An 18,799-nucleotide genomic window follows, 5' to 3' on the forward strand; every position below is an offset into this window, starting at 1 on the left:
AATGACTGAAGATGTAAAGTCAACAGATGACATTTGCCGGCAGAACGGACCCAGGAGGAAAGAGAGGTAGTGGATAAGCAGAACAGGAGTGACCAAAACAACGAAGAAAAGTCAGCGCATCACAGATTAAAAACGGTGGAGGAGACAGAAGAGGTCAAGTGTGCGGCAACATCGAATGAGAACACCACACTCAGGTTCACCAGCGCCCGAGCAGGAGAGGGGAAAATTCAGAACGGGGGAGGTTGGAAAAGATCATAAATGAGAATATCTCAAGGCCAAAAGCAGTGGCATGCACGAATCCACAGATTCAAGAGGCCAAGACAATCCCACGCAGGAGAAATAAAAAGAAACACTAGGAAAAGCCAAGAGCAACTACAGGAAACCAAGACAATAAAGATATTTTAGAAGAAACTAAAGAAAAAAATGATCTCTCCTTTCTGAAGATCTTCCATGCAGGGATGAGAAAAACAGGAATGACAGGAGTATACTGTCAATGAGGTGAATGAAGAAAAAGACAATCGGGTCCAGCTCCATGGCATAGCGGGCGAAGATGCTGCCTGCAGTGCCGGCATCCCAAATGGGCGCCAGTTTGAGTCTCAGCTGCTCCACTTCCCATCCAGCTCTCTGCTGTGGCCTGGGAAAGCAGTAGAAGATGGCCCAAGTCCTCCCCTGCACCCACGTGGGAGACCCGGAAGAGGCTCCTGGCTCCTGGCTCCTTGCTTTGGATCGGCTCAGCTCCGGCCGTTGCGGTCAATTGTGGAGTGAATCAGTGGATGGAAGACCTCCCTCTCTCTATCTCTCTTTCTCTCTGCTTCTGCATAACTCTGCCTTGCAAATAAATAAATATTTTTAAAAAGCAAAAGATAATCAAAAGTGGTGGTAGATGGTTAAAATACCCTAAGGTATTTGTATTTCCTGAGAGTATGAGAAATATTTTGACAAACTTCCAACTCGGCAAGTTAAGTTTGCACATTGCAATTTTCAGGGTAATCCCTCCAAAGACAGACTCTGAGAGACTGGGAAATTTGAAAGAGGAAAAGCATGAAATTATTTTCACAAAAGATTCTCCAATACAAGGCAAGGAAGGAGAGAAAAAGCCAAAGCACAACATGAGGAGGTGGATGGAAGCCCCAGCCGAAGCACGCATTTCCCTGCAAAACTGCACCTGCCCCAGGGCTGCCGGCCATCCCGCAGTGCCAGCCACAGCCTATTCCCTCCTCCTTTCCTCCTCAACTCCAGCAACCTTAAAGGACCCAGGGAAGCCACAATCGCAAGTCTAGAGGCCATGCCGCTGGGGAAGCACCAGGGAGACAGGGGCCCTGAGGAGGGACGGGGCGGGTGCTTCGCTCGCTAAGGTCTGAAGATGCAGAGAGCAGGTGTTCAGGTCAGCCAAGGGGCTGCAGGACTCGGGCTCTGCCCCTGAGGAGTCACTCTGAGGGCCTGGGGGCTGCAGCCGGGGGTGGGGGGGAGTGCTGGGAGCAACTGTGGGAAAGGCAGGGAGGAGACTTGCAAGAGCGGCCATCTAGGGCCCCCCGGGCACATGGGCTGGGCCCACCCTGCCAGGCTGTCTTCACGGAGCCAGGGTACCCGGGCCATCAGACCCTGCAGCCACTGGATGTGGGCTGCCCCCCAAGAGCGGCCATGTAGGTCCCAGGGGCACGCGGGCTGGGCCGACCCTGCCAGGCTGTCTTCACGGAGCCAGGGTACTCGGCCATTGAACCCCTGCAGCCACTGGATGTGGGCTGCCCCCAAGGAGAGGCTTCCCCTTGGGCCAGGTGCTCCCTGCCTCTCAGGGCACTTCCTGGGCAGACGCGGGTGCAAACCTCCAAGCCAGCACTTCCCGAAGCTGGGGGTGTGAGAGCCTCGTCCTGCAGGGGAACGGGGCAACAGAGGGCCCCATACAGGGAGACGGGCGCCTGGATACCCAGCCACTCCCGCCCACCACCTGTGAATGAGTGGAGGGGACGCACGTGCCTTCCCTTCACCCCCGCCCTCCTCTTTGCCTTCACCCACGGCCCACGGCCACTCCAGCTTCCACTTCTCCTACCTCAGAGCACGCAGGGCACACCACTGCTGGGCCTCCAAAGGGAGCCATGGCCCTCGCTGTCCCAACACAAACTTCATAGCTGCGTGTGGGCCCTGTCAATTAGGGCCTCAAACACAGTCCACTGGTGGGGGTCCCCAGCTCACTCCCCCGCCCCCACGCCGCGCCATCTTTGCAGCTGCACTACCACCAACTTCTTCGGCCCCGGTTGCTCAGCAAGGCCTTCGAAGCCACCAGGGGGCTTTCCCGGCCACCGGCTCCTTGGGACAGGGCTCTCTGTGAGAGAAGCGTAACCGGCAGACTGCGTCCTGGGTGGGCGCCTCCCATGGCTTTCTTTAGGTCTCGAGTTTAACCGCAGACTTGCAGAAGCGAAGGGGCTGGATGAGCTGAAACCTTAGGATGAATTTAAGAGCGAGAGCAGAGGACGGCGCCGCGGCTCACTAGGCTAATCCTCCGCCTAGCGGCGCCGCCACACCGGGTTCTAGTCCTGGTCGGGGCGCCGGATTCTGTCCTGGTTGCCCCTCTTCCAGGCCAGCTCTCTGCTGTGGTCAGGGAGTGCAGTGGAGGATGGCCCAAGTGCTTGGGCCCTGCACCTCATGGGAGACCAGGAGAATCTCCTGGCTCCTGGCTTCGGATCAGCGTGGTGCGCCTGCTGCAGCGCGGCGGCCATTGGAGGGTGAACCAACGGCAAAGGAAGACCTTTCTCTCCGTCTCTCTCTCTCACTGTCCACTCTGCCTGTCCAAAAAAAATAGCGAGAGCAGAAGGAACACGGCAACCCCCAGGGAGCCAGGCCTGCAGGGAGTTCCAGGGAGACCAGCCATGACTCTCCCACGGCTCCCTTTGCCCGGGGCTACAATGTCGGGGACACCACCCTCTTACGTACCAGGAAATGCTCTCTGCACGGGTGTCCCTCTCCCTGGGAGCCGAGTTGGCCAAACATTTGTCTGGGTTTCCCCAGAGTGGAGGGGCTGAAAAGGGCAGCCCAGCCACCCAGACTTCCTGGGACAGACGACCCTCAAGGTTCCACGGAATGCCTGGAGACCACCCCCTCAGGGCCCCTGTGCAGGGCACCGTGTCTGCACAAGTTGGGAAAATGTAAAGAATTAAATCATCTGTGGAGCACAGGAGATGGTACCTGCTGCCTCTCTTATCTTTTATCTCCCATAATTAATGTGTTTAACAGCCAACTCGCAGATGTATAGAAAAAGCAGCTGAGAAAATAATGAATAGGTTTATTAAAAAGTTCAGATGAAGTTGAAAAAATTACAGGGTTAATCACAACAGTGTCTGGTTACAGAAAAACACACAAGAGCGCATCAGATTCGGCTCTGAGACTACGAGCAAGAGGTCGACGCGTTCTCCAGATTCCTCTCCTGGTACACGTGGTGTCGCGGCTACAGTGGTTCTCAAACAGTTTGTTAAACCTGGAAGAATAAATTGGGAAATCAGCACGTCCGTGGTTCTTTTCCCCCGTCTTGAAGTGCACATGCTGGTCTTTCTGTGATTCTGCACCGTGAGAACTGTAGACACTGCGATGTATCAAGGCCAAGGCCAGGGCTTCGGATAAGCTCTGCGAGTGTTCCTAGTTACTTGAGCAGTGTTTCCTGTCGTCATTTGGCTGAAAATCGAAAAGATTATTTTTGCAACATAAAAACTTCCCTTTCACTGAGATAATTTCTCATCAAAGCCACTTCCTCGGAATAAAATTTCAGTTTCCAAAGTGACTGTGGACTCCCCCGGGGTTTCTCAAATAGACTTGTGGGATTTGTCCATGGCTCTTTTCTTCTAGAAACGTAATTGGATTCTGACGCCACAGCTTAAAGAAGCAATATGCTCCATATCAACAGGACCGGAGTCTTTATTTGCCTTTCTTTAAGGGGAAACATTTAAACGCGCACACGTGTGAAGGCTTACCTTGACGATTTAGTTACTTCTTTGAAAAGGGCCTCCTTTCACTCGTGTGTCCTGGGCTCTGTGGAGGCGACTACACCGCTCGCCCATGGCCGCCTCCCTCGTGGGTTCTCGCCCACGTGCACTGCCCGTCTCCCCCGGGAGTGTGGGTGAGGCACGTGACCGGCTTCTACCCAGCGGAGAACAGCAGAGGGTCAGCGTCGCGTGTGGTTCCCTTACAGAGGATCTTAGCAGCCGCCTCACTCAGAGACCTGCCCTCCATCAGCCTGGGACAAGGAAACCTCACGCTGTGAGCAGGAGCTGGGGAGCCCTCAGCCCGGCTCCCAGCTTCAGCTGCTCGGGCATGGACGCTGCCAACCAACGTGAGCTTCTGGAAGCAGACCCTTCCCCGTGCAGCCCTGCCCCAGTGCTCTGCGGAGGACACAGCTGAGCTGTGCCGACACGAGAGGCGGAAACGGAGACAATCGCACGTCCCCTCCAGCTGTTCAGCCCGTTAATCCTGCTGCACCCCACTCGGTAAGGACAGAGGACCCAGAACCTGGGCGCCGAGCCTCCTCTCACGGTGGTGGCCTTGCCCGGGCTCCGCTCCATTCCAAGGTCAGCCACTCTCTTCCCACAGTTGCAGTGGCCACGCCTCGGGCCCCCGGGCTCCCAGCGCTCCTGGAAGAGTCTAAGCTCCTGGGCCTTCAGATGAGGACAGCGCCCTGCCCCTTCTCGCCTCTGCCTCCGCACAGCCACAGCTGGCCCCGCACCGCCACGCCACTGCCTGCGCTGCTCCCCTGCCCGAGATGCCCCTTCTCCCTCCACTGCTGACCCTGCTTGGCCCCCACAGGAACTTGGGCGGGTGACCCCCATCATTCTCACTGTAAACAGGAGTAAACTGGGATTCTGTGACCGCCCAGGTCACTGCCAGCCGGTGACTATCCTGGGACTAGAACCAGACCGTCAGACACCAGGTCCTCCTCTCGCTCCACCTCTGCCTTCTCTGGGGACTGTCTGGTCTCCCCCTCGGCGGGCCATTCTGCACCGAGCCTGGCCATGCGCAAGACTCTGGCCAGGGGAGGTCCACCCCTAGGGACGGTGTGAGTGCCTGTCTGTGCTCCACCCTCCCGCCCCTTGCACACCTTGGAGGCCGACCAGCCTGGTGCCTGCCTTGGCCATCTGGATTCAGTTTCCAGTGGACTCTTGTCAAAGGGGCCAGGGACAGTGCGCTGGCGGTTTGGACATCTGCTGCCTCCCCCCACAGGCTTCTGATTGCCCCCTCGAGGTCAGCGGAAGCGTCTCCTCTGCACCTGAGGTCTACACCGGCAGCACTCCTGGTGTTGCCAGCCTGGGACACCACGTGTCCTGCTCATGCCTGGCAGGCAGTGCCCTCGTTCAGCCCTGTTGGGTCCCCCAGACTGAGCACAGTTTCCCTCTGTGCCCTTCCTGAACAGGGACCTGCAGTGCTGGGAGGCAGCTTGGGCTCCACAGGAAGTCAAAAATCAGCAGTGGCCGCCCACTGAGGAGCCCTGGTGGCTGGGGAGAGTCCTGCTCTGCGGCCTCTCTCCAGCACCAACAGCCGAGGCGCTGGGCAACCTGCCCGCAGCGTGTCTGCTCCTTCTCCGGTCAGCATGGCCACGTGCCCTGGGTGTGCACGCACAGCCCCCCTGCCTGCTCCTCACCTCCGAGAGCACCAGTACTTCTCAGCTAGGAAAGAGTTGTTTCATTCATTGCCATCTGCCCAGATGTACAGGACATAGCTCCAACCAATCCCAGGAAGTGCATTCTTTACAAAGAACCTGTACAAACAAACGTGGCACTAAGAACCTTGTTAAAGTCCATGACCAGCTCCATTGGCAGTTTAACCACTTTTTACCTTAGCGTGATTACATTCGAGGGAATTGTGAAAACACAAGGCAAGTTAGAACCTACGGGATAGCAGGTGGTGCTACCATGGTTAGCATTCCGCAGTAGCCACAGCTGGGAGGCGTGGGGCAGGCAGCTGAATGGTAGAACTCCAATGGCCACAGCAGCAAAACTCCCACTCGGAAAAGTTTCCTTCATACAACACATATTGTTACGTAAACCCAACTTAGACTCAACAAATGCAGTCGCGCCTGTCACTCGGGAGACCCCTGTTCTCTGGAACACAGGTGAGAAAGCCGGGTGCTCACTCAGCTACTGACCTGCGCTTGACGGAGTGGATTCACAGTCAAGGAGCCAGACAGATGCTGGCTGGAGCTCCCACTGCGTGTGCCATGGCCTAGAGTGCCCGTGAATTTCAGGAAAACTGCACCTGCTTTATCTGCTGAACTGGCAGGAAGGCCCACAAGGGCCAGGAAATGCTGCCCCTGGCTTGCTCAGAAAGCCATGGGTCACTCCCGACGTCCAGTGGGCGGGTCTGCTGCTGGGAGGTGACAGCTTCTGCCCGTGGAACAGCACCGTCACGAGCAAGGCCACGACCGGGTCCCAAGTGAGAGCTGGGCCGTCCTGACACAGGCAATGTTCTCCCAGCATTTTGACTCCTTCCCCAGGAACAAATGGCCTACCGCACTGTTCTCCAGCATAATCAGGAAAGAAGTGAGTTCCAGAATGGCCCACGGCCTTGACTAAGTCCTTTCAAGCTAAGAGTCCCGGCTTCTGTAGGCTGAAAGCACAGCCTCTCTGGGCACAGGATGGATTCCCCTTCCCAGCTCCTCTTGCACTGTGGCGTGGTCATGTGACCATGGACCTGCATGAGCCGACATGGACAGCAGTGGGCCTGGTGTGTACACCTGTGTGCTTTGGCTCTGTGTGGGGAGCAATTCGGACTAGACTAAGTTACTGGAATTAAGACTTATTCTATGCATCTGCTCTCCCACAATATGGCGCTGGGAGAGGAGTAAACAACTTCTACACAGCTGCCTCCAGTTCGACCAATAACCTGCAGGAGCTGATCCTGCTCCTGATTGGAGGAGAGCAGCGTACTCGGCGTGTGGGTAGCAGAGTTGGGATTGGTGGAAGAGGACTATAAAGGAGGAGAGAGACAACATGCACCAGGAACATCTAAAGGGAACATCCGGATAACATCTGAGCAGCCCCCGAGCGAGCCGGCCGGCGGTGTGCTGCTCCCCTGCGGAAGTGGGGAAAGTGGCAGGGGGAACCGTCCCTCCACGGAGGTGGAGGGTCGGCAGCCAACCCAGGAAGGACCAGGAGCAAACCTGGGGAGGGCCGAGCAGACAAAAGAACAGCGCAGGGTCCTATGTCGTTCCTCCGCGAATGGGGGAGCGACAGCTCTGGTCACTGAGCTGTGACCCTCACGCCCAGTCTGAGACTGCAGCCAAGGGACAGGGCACTCTCTGGACTGCTCTCAGGCAGGAAATGAGTGTCTGCCATCATCAGCTGCTGAAAGGTTGGCCAGCCCACTGGACCCAGCACAGCCTCTGTCACTAGACTGTGGTCAAGAACTCAAAGCCTTGCGCTGAATACAGCACCAATGGAGGACAGGTCTTCAAGGGCAGCCCTCCTTCCCCTGCTTCATGGCTGCAGCACCTTCCCAGACAGCACTCACGGAGGGCGGGGGTCCAGTCCTCAGAACCTGCTCCGAGCCCAACAGGGCTGGCGACAAAAGGCCATTCACGGGCAGCTCTGCCTGGAGCAGCCCCCAGCTGCTGGGGAGCCATCTCTCCGGTCCACTCTGCTGCCTCCGTGAGGTTCTTGTGCACTGGCCCTCAGTATCTAGCAGCCCCCAGGCATTCAGTGGCCCTGGACTACAAGGAGGCACCTCCACTCAACTCACCTCCAGGGACCCTCCTTTCCCTACCCAAGGGACTCAGCGCTCCCGGCCATGCTGGGCCCGACTCCTGCTGTCCCGCGGCACGCACACCCCCGCCCCTGCACTCAGTAGGCTTCTTGTCCTCCTGGACACAGGGTGGGGTTGTGCTTCCCCAGGCTTTCACGTGAGGTCACCGGGCCATGTGACTTCCTTTGACAATACATGCGTGTGGAAGTGACTTGTGCCCACTCCAGGCAACAGCCACTAAGAACCATTGTGTGTTGCCTCCTTCCCTTCCCCCTGCCCAGTCCCAGCGGGCGGGGGTCCTGCCCCCACCAGCCATATCCTCAGATGGAGACACGACCTTAGCATGTCAAGCCGCTGACACGGGGAGGCTGTCAGTGCAGCACAGCCTGCCCCATGCTAGGCAAGTCCTGTCCCCAGGGACCGTCTGAGCTCCCTGGTCCTGTCCCCAGGGACCGTCTGAGCTCCCTGGGCCAAGCAGCCTCACTCCCCCTCTTCCTAGAACATTTTTACAGTTACAAACTGCTCACCAGGAACCTATTAACACGTCTCCCCTGCCTGCCTTCATTCCTCTGCTCGGAACCTAACCCCAAGCCTGGGACGCAGTAGGCACTTGCGGAATCCATCTCTAGCCCCAAATGGAACAGGTCCCTGGGCGCAGCCGAGGCCACCTGGCAAAGCACATCCCAGGGGGTTGTCTTTCTCTCCGGCAGAAGCCTCGGGAACATTCTAATTCTGGAACAAAATGTCAAGGTGATTGTGATTCGAGTTACAGGGCTTCTCTGCTTCTGTCTGTGCCAGAGCACAGTGGGAAACGGAGACGGAGAGGAATGAAAACAAAATCCCACCGGAGCAGAGGACGGGAGACAGCAAGAAGTCAGGCTGCAGGTACGGGGAGAGCCTGGGCCCTGCACGTCTCCCTGCGCCAGCAGCAGCTGCGAGCTGCGGCTCCCTGGGTCTGTCCCAGAGCCAAGCACTGGCGCCCTGGGCAGTGTGCTGTGGCGTGACATTATTCTCTGTGACAAGGACACTGAGGAGTGAGGAGCATTTCCCACATGGAAGGTTGTGCCTGTGCAAACGTCTGTGCACAGCTGTGGGCATCACAAACAGATGCCAGTGAGGCTGCTGCCGGCTCTGGCCTCGGACGCCAAAAGCTAAATGCCAGGCCCGCCCTCCCTCCAGGCCTGCAGGGACACAGCCTGGCCCGGGTGCAGGCTGAGTCACTCACTCACGCAGGGGGACATCCAATCGGGTTTAGGGCCAGACTCAGCCACACACACACCTGGTCAGCAACAGGCAAGACCAAAGGGCGCGTGACTACTTGACTTCCCTGGGGAGCCTGGGAGGGTTCAGCCCTGGCCCGCAGGTGCCCAGGCTCCGGGCGCCAGGTCCCTGTTGTCCCCAGAGGACAACAGCTAACCAAAGGGCCACCCCACCCTGGAGGAGTGAGCCCCTAAGTCCTGCTCTGCTCAGCCAGGGCATCACGGTCAGGGAGGAGGTGTCACAGTCACTCACGCACCTGGCCTGGCCAAGTCCCTTGAGGGGGAAGGAGACCCCAAGGACTCTGGGTGGAGATGAGGAGGAAGAGATGGCAGAGGGCGACGGCTGTGTGTAGGACGTTGGTACCACGACCACTGAAACAGCCCAGGGAAGTGAGTGAGCAGCCGAGAGTCGGAGCCCCCCAGAGGAACTGACCAGGACCCCACTCCCAGGGGCTTGCAGGCTTCTGCAGGGTGGTGAGTGGGCCAGTGCCACCTGTGTCCCACTGGGCAGCGTCGCACCAGGAAGGGTCAATGTTGGGATGTGACCAGCACTTGACTTAGACGATGCTTGGTTAGGGTTCCAATTGGAGAGGGCACCAGGGCTCACAAAATCTAGGGAGAAGCCAATACATTTCCAGGGAGAGGGCAGCGGTTAGCACATCCCCAGCTTCCCAAGATATGCAACGTGTCTGCTCCCACGCGGCGGGAGACGGGACCAGACCTGCACCAACTCCCAGCTCTGGTCCTTCAGAAAGACCTCAAAAAAGCAGCCAAGTGGTGAGTACTTAATTCACACGCACACACACACACACACACAGGTCTGTCAACAAGAAGAAAAAAAACGGCCAAGAAAATTAAAGGGAAAATGTCATCATTATAAAAGGAAAAGCAATGTTGATAGCAGGAAAGAATGCGGACCTTAGTGTTAACTGAAGGGCAGTCCTCTAAATGGACTCCAATGAGGGTGGTCAGACTCTCAAGTCTCCTTATTTTCCTGTTTTTCTGGTTTCCGTCTAAGGGACCAGTCTGAGGACTGGGGTCTGTAACTGCCCCGCTCACGTCAGGACGCACAGGTGGTTTTCACAGAGTGGGCAGCAAGACCAGGCTATTTAGAGAACTCGAGTTAGAGGACTGCCCTCAACTGCCAGTGAAAGGCATGCAAAATGAATCGGACACGTTTGGTCTATGCTGTTCTTAGAACCAGAAAAACACAAAGATGGCCGTTTTTACCGCTCTAAGGCAAGCAAGGCTGCCAAAGGGTGTCAGGGTGCTGCCCCTTGTGGGGTTCACCTTTGCAGCCCTGGTCTGTGGGACCCCCAGGTTCCCAGCAGGGATCCTGAGTTTGTTCAGCAGCCCCCCCGGGCACTAGGGAGCCCTCCTCCCCCGGCTTCCACCTCAGGACCCTGTGTGAGCTCAGATCACACAGCAACCATTAAGTTCAGTTTATTTGCTGCCTTTACAGAAAAATCAGTCACCAATTCCATCGAATTCTCCTCCCCCAAACGGGGTGCTGGCAAACACGGGCATTGTCGCCAGGGCTCCAGATCCCCCCTCGGTCCTCCTCAGGCACCTGCCCAGCTGCAGGCGATCCTACTGACCGCAGTCCCAGGCACTGGGTCTACGTGGGGCCCTGCGTGCTTTAGAATGAGGAAAGCTGTGTGTCTGCACGTTTTTTGGTTCTTAAAAAAATAAGTGACAAAATGAGCCCAATGCGTCTTGCATGCCCTTCCCAGTCAGCTGAGGTCATCGCTCTAATTGAGGGCTCTCTCTAAATAGCATTCCTAACGAGCTTCCAGGAGACGCTCACGCTGTCAGTTCACAGATCACATTTTCAGAATCTAAAGTCCAGAGCACCGCGCCTCCCAAGTCACAGTCCTCCCCAGGCCCAGTGTCTAATGCCAGGGCCCTGCTGAGTACCGCTTCCCCTCCCCCGCCCCCGACAACCTGACCGGGCAGGCATGTGACGCTGTGTGCCACTGAGACACCACGAGACCAAACAATGTTGGACCCTATTCATACCTGCCTTACGTACGAGAACCAAGCAGGGACCGCAAGAACTATCAGAACGGTTCCTTCTTTCTTGCTGAAGACAATACGGCCCCCACCAACACGGCTGATCTGCAGATAACACAGAGGGCTTGGTATTTTTGTATACGTCCTAGGGTAGCAGGAACATTTTACTTTCTTCATGCATATTTAAAATATTAATGCACACGCAACACAAACGGATGCAATGTACGTTCCTTGTGGAAGTTTTGGAAAATACAGAGAGAGATGTAGAGAGCAAATTAAAAATCATCTGTGATTTCACCATCCTTCTCTTCTCCACACAACTACGCCTCCAGGTCACAGTGTGCATAATTTTGTCCTTGGGTCAGTATTATCGTCCCACTAGGAGCTCGGTACCCCTCGCTTTTGGGGAGCACATAACTCTCCCTTGTAATGTGGTTCGCTGAATAGCAAAGTGACTTTCTTGATGGAGAAGAGGGCGAATGCTGTAAGGAATTTTTGTGTCCGTCTTGCTTCCCATTTGCATAAGCGCACCACGTCTGAGCTTCCGCCGTGTGGAGGCACGGGTCCTTTTCTTAGCTCGACTCCCTTAGCTAGGAAACCTAGCACACGGCAAATGGCTCTCCAGCAAGTCAGCGACAATTTAACCCCTCCAACGAGAGCCCCACAACTTCAGCAGCACTGAGTTTTGTGAGTTTTTACTTCTGAAACATCGTTTCCAAAGCAGAAATCCATGCACTTTGTCCCTGCCTGTCTGTCCCCAGCCCAGCTAACGACTCCCCCGCGTCGGCCCCGTCCCCAGAAGCACAAGGCGCCACATCCTCTCTCTGGCTCTACTGGAAGCCAGGTCTTGAGCCAGTAATAAATGAGCAAGGGAGGAAAACCCAGAATCTTCTAATTGATTATTTAGTGCAAAAGAGGAAGAAAATGATCACAGGTGGCGACAGCAGATGTGACCGCCCGGGATACTTGGCAGATGGCGCCTTCGAGGTGTGGACCGGCCAAGCGCACGGCTTCTGGCCCTCCAGAGCTGTGAATTATATCTATTTTTATTTTCTGCATCGACTTTCAACTCTCTTTCCTAAATACTTAAAGCAATGACATCAATAGCAGATGCTGGGTGGAATTAGATGCCTAAGTGAGGCTATAAAATCCTCTCCATAAACAATGCCAGCAATTGCATGTTTCAACGCTGCCCGTCGCTGTCATCGCTCAGAACGGACAACTTGAAAGACGGCGGCCGCAGAGAAGAAGTTTGGCAAAGGGCCCGACTCAGCTCTCATCCCAAGCACAAATGCAAAATGTTATTATTGTTATTCTTAATTAGCGCATGCTAATTACTTCCTAACTTTTCTCTCGGCTTAAAAAGCAGCTCCTTCTCTCCTGGAGTTCGCAGGCTGCTTGCCGACGGTCTGGCTCGGAAATGAAGGCAGCCCCCGGGAGAGGCCCGGCACGCGGCAGTCGGGCCCGGGCGCCATCGCCAGCGCTCCTAAGATCTCCCTGGTGTTGCGGTTTGGGAAGACTTCGGCTCCCGGAAGGAAAGTCACACGCGGTCACTGTGCGTCCAGCACATCAAAGGCCGCTTCATTTGCATCTCACCAGCACGACCAGGATTCAGACAAATGACCAGGATCTGCAGCCCCACTGAGTGGAAAGCCAGGCAGACATTCCCCACTGAAGCGAGAAGACAGCGTCCACTCCGTGGGAACACCAACCCCACAGCAACAGAGGCCTGCACTGGGAGTCCCAGCCAGCGCCCAGCACCGGCCTTGGTCCTGTGGTGGAAGACTCTCTCTCTCTCTCTCTCTCTCTCTCTCTCTCTCTCTCTGGCTTCCCCACTCAGAAAGCCTGGGTCTCATCAACATGTTCTCAATACCAGTGACCTCTGGAGCGGGGCGGGGTAGGGGGGTTGAGATGGAAACTATTTTAACACCCCCCCACCAGCAAACTCAGCAATAGGAGGGAGAAAAAAATCTGAAACTATAACACAAATAACAAACCACACACACACACACACACACACACCCCACATGGGAGCACGGGGAGGCAGTCCCCTTGCACACTGCTGTGCTGGCTGGGAGCAGCTCGCTCCTTGCGCCCATGTGTGCACTTGTACGATCACACTCAACCTCAAAGCTCTCACTCAAACCTTCAAGATAGACAAGGTCATTCTTGCTCATTCTCCAGCGAGGGAACGGGCTGATGGATCAGACGTCCGCATGGCTGGGGAGAACTGGTCCAGCTCTCTCTGGTTCTCACGGAGCTTGGTCAATGGGACCACACTCTGCCTCGCCCTCTGTTTGACCTTGAGCTCCACGTGCTGTTCTGGCTTTATCTGTCCTCAGGGTCAGTGTAAGCCATGGTATTTAAACCCGAGGGGGGGTCAGGTCACGTCAGGTGGTGATGAGGCCTTGTGACGGAGCCATAGCTCCAGCCCTCTTACCAGGGGAACAGCAAAGCTCTTTCGCAGGATTGTTACCACTGATCTACAATACTGGGTGTGCGAGTGTGGACAAAAAGGCAGCCCCCTTCACCGAGGCAGAGCCCAGGCCACTGGTGGCAGGTGAGGAGCACGTGTTCCATAACCAGGGTTGAACTTGGACCCTAGAACTGAGAAATGGGACAGAATGCAGTGTCAGCGATTGTCCAAGCTCCAAGCACACTACCACAGGCAGACCTCCTCTTGTGACAGATAGAACGGATCCTGAAAATGCCTGACGTGGTCGCCTGCAGTGGCCACCAGAGCGGAGCTCCGTGTGGGTGCCTGCGTGGCCAGCCCAGGGCTCAGGTGATGCCACCACGATGACCTGCTCCGCTCTTCCTCCGAGACTTGGTTCTCAACTTCCCCCAAGGGCCCTGTGCTGTCAGCTTCAAACCACACCTGCAACCCAGGACAGCCTGGCCTCTACCAACACCTCGATCAGTCTGGTGGGTGCACCCTGCTCGCTGTCAGGAACCTGCTGTCATGAGCCTGTATCTAAGCTAATTACTGAAGCCAGGGGTATAGAATATGAGGCGTGGGTTAGCCCTGGGTGCAGGTTTCACTTAAATATGTTGGCTGAGCGTTTGGGTGGGTGCATCTGCCTGGAGGAGAGAGGGCCTGAGGTAGAGCTACCGGAGAGAGAGGATAAAGGACAGTTGGGAGACAAATGCAGCCAAGCTGGGGAAGTGTGTGTGTTGGTTGCAGCTCATAGAGATGGAGCCAAAGTAAGAATTCAAATTGTGACAATGGCAAATCGTAATGGCCCTGCTGGCTGCGGCACTGTGTCCCCTTGCACAAAGGGACAATGGGGGCTGGCACCATCAGAAAAGGTCCATGCTACACAAAACCAGCATCACAAATAAATTGTGTCATGACCCACTTGGCCAAATGAAGAGACATTCCTGAACCATCGAGCCACGAGAACCATCGCAAAAGGCATAAACACTGTCTGAGCAGGAACCCTGCCTGAACTTCCAACACCTCACACGAGCCCCGTTGACTCCTAACAGACCTACTGTGTAATCTGCTAACTAACCACGTAAGCTACCTTAGTATTTTCATTAAAATTTGTTCTTTAAACCATGTTTTCCTTCAGGCATTTACTGGTTACGTGTTTATCCACTCAAGACTGGTTGAACTGAGTGACCTTTCTCCCGTCTTTATTCCGCAGACGCTTCCTCTGCAGCTGCACTAGGCCAGGCCTTGCACTAAGTCCTCGGAACCAAGAAACAAGCAGGAAGCGGCGCCCACCTGCAGGGAGCCCACGCTGCGGGGAAAGAGCCCGCGGCCCAGTGCTGACTCGAGACACCAGGGATGGATCAACGGGGTTTTCTAGTCCTGAGAGACTTCCCGTGAGAGATTAACTAGCAACTTTCCAAAGTCTTTGGACAACAAAATAAATACTCTGTAGTCTGATGTACTTGGCTTACCGTGTTAGTTGGCCACAAAGTTTCACAGCAAATCTAATGGGAACCATGAGCACCATGGAAGCCCAGCGTACAGAGTCCCTTTCTCCTGCACTGGGGGCCTGCCCACTCTGCACCCAGGCTCTGTCCTGAGACTGGTCCCCATGAATGGGCAACTTGTCCTCATCCGGGGGGTCATGAAAAGCAGAGAGGAACAGAGCAAGGAGAGTGGAGCTGGGACATGTTTGGTCCAAGCTCCTTCCTTGCCAGGTCTCGAGGGTCAGCTGTGACCCCACCGAAGGCCTCACTTTCTACTTGGGGAGACTCACCTCACCCGTGTCTCCTTCCAAGTCCAGTGACTGCCCCCTCCCTGCGCCTCCAGACTGAGAGGCAGCAATGCACCAGCTGTGGGTTTCTCTACTTCTCACTCACATCTTTGTGAAGAGTTCCTCTATTACCTTCTCAAATTGTGCAGCTTGAGTGTGCAATCCATCTCCTCCAGGCACCCTAAGTGATAACCCCAGATGAGTCGAAATGTCTTCCTCATTTGGCGTCTTACTAGGGTTTCTAAAGTGGTGCTGAACACTCCCTGTTCCCCCGTCCGACCTCAGCGAGGGCCTCTCTCTGCAGTGAGCTCTGAGCTCCCACCAACTCCTCCAGACTGGCCCCATAGCTAAACTCTGCCTGGTGTTCCTGACACCCAGGGCTGAAGAGGCAAGGCCCCCAGTATTATCTCTGCACTTACTGTCGTATTCCTATCAGTTTCCCTGGAAGAACAAATGCACCTCAAAACACACCAGCATTCAATTAATCGGGAGACAAAGCCAAGTGCTGGCAAGGACAGAGAGCAACTGCAGTTGATATCATGCCGTCTGCAAGTGTGGATTCGTGCGACCAGGCCGGGAAAGTTCTGGAAGGATCTACTAAAAATAAGCAGACACCATCCTGTGACCTGACAACTCCACGCCGAGGCACGTCCAGGAGCAATGAGTGGATGTGCCCAAGAAAGACACACAAGAGGCTGTTCCCAGAAGTCCTGTTTGCAGCGGCCTCTGGCTGGAAGCAATCAAATGTCCATCAACAGGGAGACAAATAAACACATTAGAGAGAGCAAGCCATGACGTGTGTGTCAACAGAGCTGAACGCTAGCTGTGATGTGGAGGAGGGGCCTGGGCACGAGGAGAACAGGTTGTGAGAGTCTATTTATACACAAGTCAGGACCGAGAGGAGCCCACAGGGATGAAAGATCTCAGGAGAGTGGCTCCCGCGGGGAGAGATGGGCTGAACAAGGAGAGGGAAGGGGGTGATCTCCGGGGGCTGCGGAGACCCTCTGTGTCGAGCAGGGTACACACAAAAACAAAAACCATCCAACTGTGCACCGAAGTTTAGCAGCACCCTTACACCTCCTGCTGTGTCCCTTAACCTCAGTGACAGATCAAAACTCAAAATGGAGACCGAAAGAATGGGGGAAATAACTGCCATAAAACTAGATGCAGCTGCTCATCGAGGGGCTTATCCCAGCCCAGCACGACAAATGGCTAAGATTTCCTCACAGAAGCCCGGGCAGGGAGCACATCCCAGCAGGTGCTCAGGGAGGGGCTCACAAGAACTGGCAATGCGCCTCCTGCCTTTGTATGGCCGGGGCAAGCCCTGTTTCAGGGTCTTCCCCAAGCTGTACGAGATGACAGATACGACTCACGGGAACATGGCTGGCCGCGGCGTGGTGGCACCGTCACCGAAAGGCCCCGGAGCTGCGTTTTCAGCACGAGGGCTTGGTGGGAGGAAGAGGGCAGGAAGCAAACTTCCCCGCAAGAGGAACGGGTTTGTTCACGTCTACAGAGACGCCCTGCGTGACTCCGGCGCAATCCACTATTGTTGACAAGCAAAGACTTGACCTACACCGAGTCCCCAGACTTCCTCTCTCATAGAAGCCCTCGGAATTCCTGTGCAGCTGCCTGTGCGGAAAGCAAGCGGTCCCTAGATGGTCTACAGCTTGACCTCCGCCCCAGCAGTGAGATGTCGGAACCTCGACTGGAAAACCACGGGCAGGCGAGGTCCAGGCTGTGCCCCCGGTCAAGCTGCCTCCCCCCACCTCACCTGGGGAGCTCCCAGGCGTTTGGAGGTCAAGACAGAAACGTGCTGTGGTCTTAGGAGAATGTGTGCAGGCAGTGCCTTGTGCTTCCGTTGCCCCTGAACCTCAACCCCACCTGCAAGCCGCTTATCCGGCTACAAGAGGTGCCTGTCCCAGCCCTGGCCCCTCCGCTTCTCCTCTTCTCTGCACCTGCCGCCTGGCCTCGGCCTGATTCTCCACCCCGGCAGGGGCCTGCCCTGACACCCCATCTAACGCAGCCCCCGTGACGCTTCTCTCACACATCATCACAGGGTGTGACGGTCCAATTCCCTGCGTGCCAGCTCGCCCCTACACCGGACCCCACCGAAGGAAGACTCTCATCTGGGTTTTCCACCAGAATCAGCCCCAGACTGACAGCAGCACAGGGCATCGAAGGCCAGCGTGAAAACGTATTTACAGTGGACGCGATTCCGGACCAGGGTGACCGCTCCTGTCAGGCCACGGGAGACGTGCTGCTTAAAATGAGGACACGTGGGGCCGGTGCTGTGGCGCAGCAGGTAAAGCCACCGCTTTCAGTGCCAGCATCCCATATGGGCACCTGTTCGAGTCCCGGCTACTCCACTTCCGATCCAGCTCTCTGCTGTGGCCTGGGAAAGCAGCAGAAGATGGCCCAAGTCCTTGGGCCCCTGCACCCACATGGGAGACCTGGAATAAGTTCCTGGCTCCTGGCTTCAGATCAGCGCAGCTCAGGCCGTTGCAGCCAATTGGGGAGTGAACCAGCAGATGGAAGACCTCTCTCTCTCTCTCTCTCTCTCTCTCTCTCTGTATCTCTCTGTCCTAGTTTCTGCCTCTTCTACAAAGATACATAGTTATGTCTTCATAATAACTTTAAATTAGAAATGACCTTAACTATGGTACAAAGAAGGATCTTTTAAATACAATTTGTCAGTTGGATGTAATTTTTGCAGTTATCTGAAATTATATGAATATGAGAGTTATAACAATTTTGTATCATTTTCTCATATTAAGAAAGATAGTAAACATAGTTCACAAGGTGTTTATACTGCCTCATGCATATGGACAAGGGATGGAAGGAGCACCCAAAATGACCATCAAAAGATCACAAAATTGTGGTTTAATTATCCTGAGATACAATTTTAATAGCAAATAAAGTTGTGGAACAGTAAGAATTCAACCCATATCTCAAAAATATTCAAAGATATTTGCCATTGATGGTAACAAACACTTAGCTCTGAGCCCTGTCTCAGACAGGGAAGGACCTTTTTTTATCCCCTCTCTCTCTCTCTCTGTGTCATTCTGTCTTTCAAATAAATAAATCTTTTTATAAAGAAGAGAGAGGGAGACACAAAGCAGTGAACCTGCCAATACTTAAGCCGAAGACACAGAGTTCTTTGTGTATCTTTTTAAAAGGAGCTAAGTGGAGTAGCCAGCTAACCAGGGGCAGACAAGGTCGTCCTGAGTCTGGGTTGTTGCAGTCCCTGGATTTTAATCAGGAACTTGACCACTGAGGTCTCTCCCGTGACCGTGGGCGACAGGGCCCTCCCCAGGGCTCCATGTCCGCCTGCCACACTGCACCGTGCTGGGGCCGTGTGTCCTCCCTGCCGGGAACAAATCCCTCCTCACTCTGATGCTTCCTGGAGGCCCATTTAGGCCTTGGCAGGACGGCGGGGACACAGCAGCTGTTCACTCTGACTTGTTCCCATCATTTGACCGGTTTTTAATCCGCAACAGTGCTTCCAAAATTGAAAACGGAACCAGGCTGGATTCCCGACCAGGGCTGACCGAGTGCGGGGCTGGCTGGGCCTTCCACAGAGGGTGCCAGAATGAAGAT

The 18,799-nt window shown here is 55.3% G+C and overlaps 2 long non-coding RNA genes across 2 annotated transcripts; one reads left to right on the forward strand and one right to left on the reverse strand.

Moving 5' to 3' along the window:
- Positions 1-3,257: 3,257 nt before the first annotated feature.
- LOC103352398 (uncharacterized) lies at positions 3,258-8,628 on the reverse strand. Its single transcript, XR_519868.3, has 3 exons — positions 8,247-8,628; positions 5,621-5,737; positions 3,258-3,469 (listed from the first exon to the last, which is right to left on the reverse strand). It is a non-coding gene; the product is annotated as an uncharacterized lncRNA (long non-coding RNA).
- Positions 3,822-14,887, forward strand: LOC138845461 (uncharacterized). Its single transcript, XR_011382743.1, has 2 exons — positions 3,822-8,604; positions 14,642-14,887. It is a non-coding gene; the product is annotated as an uncharacterized lncRNA (long non-coding RNA).
- The last annotated feature ends 3,912 nt before the right edge of the window (positions 14,888-18,799 follow it).

This window comes from Oryctolagus cuniculus, chromosome 15, assembly GCF_964237555.1.
Source record: "Oryctolagus cuniculus chromosome 15, mOryCun1.1, whole genome shotgun sequence".
Lineage (NCBI taxonomy): Eukaryota > Metazoa > Chordata > Mammalia > Lagomorpha > Leporidae > Oryctolagus > Oryctolagus cuniculus.